This window comes from Orcinus orca, chromosome 7 (assembly GCF_937001465.1).
Source record: "Orcinus orca chromosome 7, mOrcOrc1.1, whole genome shotgun sequence".
Taxonomy (NCBI): domain Eukaryota; kingdom Metazoa; phylum Chordata; class Mammalia; order Artiodactyla; family Delphinidae; genus Orcinus; species Orcinus orca.
This window is the reverse complement of record NC_064565.1, coordinates 115,206,878-115,213,179: the sequence shown is the minus strand read 5'-3', so window position 1 is coordinate 115,213,179 and position 6,302 is coordinate 115,206,878.

The following is a 6,302-nucleotide window of genomic DNA, read 5'->3' as shown; positions in this document are numbered from 1 at the left end:
CTCTGAGAACTTTGCTGTGTGTTAGGGATGTGGTTACGCACCTCCGCAGGTCTGTGTGCTTGCCGTGCTTTCTGACGACAGTGGCCCTGGCAATGAGGGGGTCCAGGCCACTGTCACCTTAGGGACCACTGAGGTCGCTGCTCCAATCCTTCGTGTGGCCTGAGGGAAGGATTGGACAGTGCCCCTTGTCACACCCAATATCTCATCTCCTGTCTCTGGGCATCCCTGTTGTCACCAAGGATGGACCATGGGGGAACCACCAGTGTCATGCGTGCCCCAACCCGAAAGTTCAGGGCCGTGATGCTCTGATGAACAAGCTTTGACCAACAGGGGTGGAGGCTGGAGGATCCATTTTTCTCCACGCCTCCCTCTGGTTGGACAGTTTGGATCTGCAGTCATTCTTAAGAGTACATATATCTGATTCATTTTGTTGTACAGCAGAAACCAACACAATGTTGTAAAGCAAATATACTCCAATAAAAAGAAAAAGAGTCTCTCTAAAACTGTCCCGTGAGACACTCAGTCATCTTGTCCTGAAGCGGTGGCCAGCTGGGTAACAGGATCTTTACACCCACTGCTCCCCTTCTCTGCCAAGTTAAATCTGGGCCTCTAAGTACTCAATGAGGTTTGAAAATAAATAACTTTAAAAAATTTCATAGGGGGTGCCTTCAAGATGGTGGAGGAGTAAGACGTGGAGATCACTTTCCTCCCCACCGGTACAGCAAAACTACATCTACATACGGAACAACTCCTACGGAACACCTACTGAGCACTGGCAGAAGACCTCAGACCTCCCAAAAGACGCCCTCAGGTGACCTAGATGCAGAGGTGGGCCAAATCCAAAGCTGAACCCCAGGAGCTGTATGAACAAAGAAGAGAAAGGGAAATCTCGCCCAGCAGCCTCAGGGGCAGCGGATTAAATCTCCACAATCAACTTGATGTACCCTGCATCTGTGGAATACATGAATAAACAACAAATCATCCCAAAATTGAGGCGGTGGACTTTGGGAGCAACTGTAGACTTGGGGTTTGCTTTCTGCATTAACTTGTTTCTGGTTTTATGTTTATCTTAGTTTAGTATTTAGAGCTTATTATCATTGGTAGATTTGTTTATTAATTTGGTGGCTCTCTTCCTTTTTAAAATTTTTATATATATATTTTTTCTTTGTGCTCTTTTTGTGAGGGTGTATGTGTATGCTTCTTTGTGTGATTTTGTCTGTATAGCTTTGCTTTTGCCATTTGTCCTAGGGTTCTGACTGTCTGTCTTTTGTTTTTTTGGGTTTTGTTTTTAGTATAGTTTTTAGTGGTTTTTATCGTTGGTGGATTTGGTTTGGTTGCTCTCTTCTTTCTCTCCTTTTTTTTAAATTACTTTTTAATTTTTAATAAATTTTTTCTATTTTAAGAACTTTATTTTATTTATTTATTTATTTATTTTCTTTCTTTCTTTCTTTCGTTCTTTCTTTTCTCCTCCATTTTCTTCTGAGCTGTGTGGCTGACAGGGTCTTGGTGTTCTGGCTGGTGTCAGGCCTGAGCCTCTGAGGTGGGAGAGCCGAGTTCAGGACATTGGTCCACCAGACACCTCCTGGTCCCATGTAATATCAAACAGCGAAAGCTCTCCCAGAGATCTCCATCTCAACGCTAAGACCCAGCTCCACTCAACGGTCAGCAAGCTACAGTGCTGGACACCCTATGCCAAATTCATTCTACAAGGCCACCATCACCCTGATACCAAAACCAGACAAAGATGCCACAAAAAAAGAAAACTACAGGCCAATATCACGGATGAACATAGATGCAAAAATCCTCAACAGAATACTAGCAAACAGAATCCAACAGAACATTAAAAGGATCATACACCATGATCAAGTGGAGTTTATCCCAGGAATGAAAGGATTCTTCAATATACGCAAGTCAATCAATGTGATACACCATATTAACAAATTGAAGGAGGAAAACCATATGATCATCTCACTAGATGCAGAAAAAGCTTTTGACAAAATTCAATACCCATTTATGATAAAAACCCTGCAGAAAGTAGGCATAGAGGGAACTTACCTCAACATAATAAAGGCCATATATGACAAACCCACAGCCAACATTGTTCTCAGTGGTGAAAAACTGAAAGCATTTCCACTAAGATCAGGAACAAGATAAGGTTGCCCACTCTCACCACTATTATTCAACATAGTTTTGGAAGCTTTAGCCACAGCAATCAGAGAAGAAAAAGAAATAAAAAGAATCCAAGTCAGAAAAGAAGGAGTAAAACTGTCACTGTTTGCAGATGACATGATACTACACATAGAGAATCCTAAAGATGCTACCAGAAAACTACTAGAGGTAGTCAATTAATTTGGTAAAGTAGCAGGATACAAAATTAATGCACAGAAATCTCTTGCATTCCTATACACTAATGATGAAAAAGCTGAAAGAGAAATTAAGGAAACACTCTCACTTACCACTGCAAAAAAAAGAATAAAATACCCAGGAATAAACCTACCTAAGGAGACAAAAGACCTGTATGCAGAAAACTGTAAGACAGTGATGAAAGAAATTAAAGATGATACAAACAGATGGAGAGATACACCATGTTCTTGGATTGGAAGAATCAACATTGTGAAAATGACTATACTACCCAAAGCAATCTACAGATTCAATGCAATCCCTATCAAACTACCAATGGCATTTTTCATAGAACTAGAACAAAACATTTCACAATTTGTATGGAAACACAAAAGACCCTGAATAGCCAAAGCAATCTTGAGAAAGAAAAATGGAGCTGGAGGAATCAGGCTCCCAGACCTCAGACTATACTACAAAGCTACAGTAATCAAGACAGTATGGTACTGGCACAAAAACAGAGATATAGATCAATGGAACAGGATAGAAAGCCCAGAGATAAACCCACACACATATGGTCACCTTATCTTTGATAAAGGAGGCAAGAATATACAATGAAGAAAAGAAAGCCTCTTCAGTAAGTGGTGCTGGGAAAACTGGACAGCTACATAGAAAGAATGAAGTTAAAACACTCCCTAACACCATATACAAAAACAAACTCAAAATGGATTAAAGACCTAAATGTAAGGCCAGACACTATAAAACTCCTACAGGAAAACATAGGCAGAACACTCCATGACATACACCTCGGCAAGATCCTTATTGACTCACCTTCCAGAGAAATGGAAATAAAAACAAAAATAAACAAATGGGGCCTAATTAAACTTAAAAGCTTTTGCACAGCAAAGGAAACCATAAACAAGACAAAAAGCCAACACTCAGAATGGGAGAAAATATTTGCAAATGAAGCAATTGACAAAGGATTAACGTCCAAAATATACAAGCAGCTCATGCAGCTCAATATCAAAAAAACAAACAACCCAATCCAAAATGGGCAGAAGACCTAAATAGACATTTATCCAGAGAAGATATACAGACTACCAACCAACACATGAAAGGATGCTCAACATCACTAATCATTAGAGAAATGCAAATCAAAACTACAATGAGATATCACGTCACACCAGTCAGAATGGCCATCATCAAAAAATCTAGAAACAATAAATGCTGGAGAGGGTGTGGAGAAAAGGGAACTCTCTTGCACTGTTGGTGGGAATGTAAATTGATACATCACTATGGAGAACAGTATGGAGGTTCCTTAAAAAACTAAAAATAGAACCACCATACGACCCAGCAATCCCAGTACTGGGCATATACCCTGAGAAAACCATATTTCAACAAGAGTCATGTACCACAATGTTCACTGCAGCTCTATTTACAATAGCCAGGACGTGGAAGCAACCTAAGTGTCCATCGACAGATGAATGCATAAAGAAGATGGGGCACATATATACAATGGAATATTTCTCAGCCATAAAATGAAACAAAATTGAGTTATTTGTAGTGAGGTGGCTGGACCTAGAGACTGTCATACAGAGTGAAGTAAGTCAGAAAGAGAAAAACAAATACCATATGCTAACACATATATATGGAGTCTTAAAAAAAAAAAAAGTTCTGAAGAACCTAGTGGCAGGACAGGAATAAAGACATAGAGACAGAGAATTGACTTGAGGACATGGTGAGGGGGAAGGGTAAGCTGGGACGAAGTGAGAGAGTGGCATGGACATATATACACTACCAAATGTAAAATAGATAGCTAGTGGGAAGCAGCTGCATAGCCCAGGGACATCAGCTCAGTGCTTTGTGACCACCTAGAGGAGTGGGAAAGGGAGGGTGGGAGGGAGACACAAGAGGGAGGAGATATGCAGATGTATGTGTATGTATAACTGATCCACTTTGTTATAAAGCAGAAAGTAACACACCATTGTAAAGCAATTATACTCCAATAAAGATATTAAAGAAATTTTTTCAGAGATATTTGGAACATTTCACTGTTAGCTGTTTTGAATATTTATATGTATATATACATGAAAATATGTATATTCTGAATATGTAAACACGCACATATACAAATGTATATATTCAAAGCTAATGTACTTCAATTCATCAATTCAGTTATACCTTTATTATTCCTTTATTTCAAATTGAAATTTGCAAGGGCTGTCACGTCTGTTGATTATTTGGTTGACTAATGATAATTTGTAGGTCAGGATGGTTGCTCTTTCTACTGTAGGGTAATTGCATTGAAACCTCTCTGCTGGACATCATCACTGCAGCCTGGGCTGTGGGCACAGCCATGCCCCTCCTTCCCATGTGCTCCCTTTTTTTTTTTTTTTTTCCGGTAGACGGGCCTCTCACTGTTGTGGCCTCTCCCGTTGCGGAGCACAGGCTCCGGACGCGCAGGCTCAGCGGCCATGGCTCACGGGCCCAGCCGCTCCGCGGCACGTGGGATCTTCCCGGACCGGGGCACGGACCCGCGTCCCCTGCATCAGCAGGCGGACTCTCAACCACTGCGCCACCAGGGAAGCCCCCATGTGCCCCTTTTAAGTGACCAGAGTCCAGTTGGTCATCCTGGCAGCTCTTTCTCAGGTGTGTTCCGACTGTAGCCTGCCTGCTGACAGCAGCCCGCACTCCTGTTTAGTGATGGGTAAACAGAGGTTTTTGCTTTATATTGAGAAAACTTTTTCAACCCAATATTTGATGATTTAGATCCATGCTTTAGGATTTTACCTTTGTAATTGATTATAAGCCCCATGTTCAAAGCCAAATCCAGTTGAATTTAATGGTGTGGAATCACAGAAATCAGAGCTAGTGTAGTTCACCTTCATTGCCCCCGAAGAGAAACTGAGTCCCAGAGTCCCCTTTACACAGACTTACCCAGGGCCTCGCGATCAACGCCAGCCCTGAGACTGTAGCCCAGATCTTCAAATGACCAGTTCACAGTTCTTCTGTCACAAATGCTGTTTTTTGTTTGTTTGTTTTTTTACTTTATTCGTTCATGTTCCTGTACATGTAACTTCAACCTTTTATCTTTCCATATGACTGAGTATTCTCAACTGCTTTGCAGTATTAAAAGAGAATCTTTCAAAAGAGATATAAACATGAGTCATACTGATTTAGGAGAAACACTTCCTGCTATTTAACTCATCAATAAATGAGGGAGCCAGTGAGATGTTACGACCTGTTCAAAGGAGAATTCCAAGTGCCACACGTATAACGGCAGATAAGAGATACAGAAAAGATCCTACAGATAGATGCAAACGGGTCAGTAATCAATTGCATTACGCCACGTGCAAATAATTTACATTTTTATGGGCAAAAATAATTTGTATTAGTGTCAATTTTCTAAAACTTACAAAGTTGTAAAATAATTCAAAGACAGTGAACAGGGGCCTTGGAAGGGTGTGCTAGACGGGACACACAGTAATTTTTCCCCCACTTTAAAGTCTTTTACAATTTTCCCTAACAATAGTAGGAACTAATAGGTGTGATTTAAGAACTGAGAGTCTACAGTAACAGGTTTTTAAGCAAAGTTCGTTTGTGATTTTCTTCTCTTGGTATATGCACTATTCACTGACTGAACAGAAATCTGATTTTGAAAGCAATTAAGTTTGGGAACAAATACTGATTATTGCCTCCTCCCCTTTCTCCCTGTTTTTACAATAGGGGTTTTACAATCACTGGGTCAAATGAAATGATTTTATAGCCTTGGCGGAATGATTTCTGTTTAATCGTATTTTCTAGGGCCGTTCCCACTTCTTCTGTAGCCCAGACTCCAAGTTCCTCTTCTTTCTTTAGCTGGGGTTATAGGGACATTCTATCCTCCCTTTTCCTATCTGGTCAGATATTTAAACTTGTCCAGACCAACCCTGAGAGGCTGAGCAAGGTTTCCCTTTCGCAGCAAG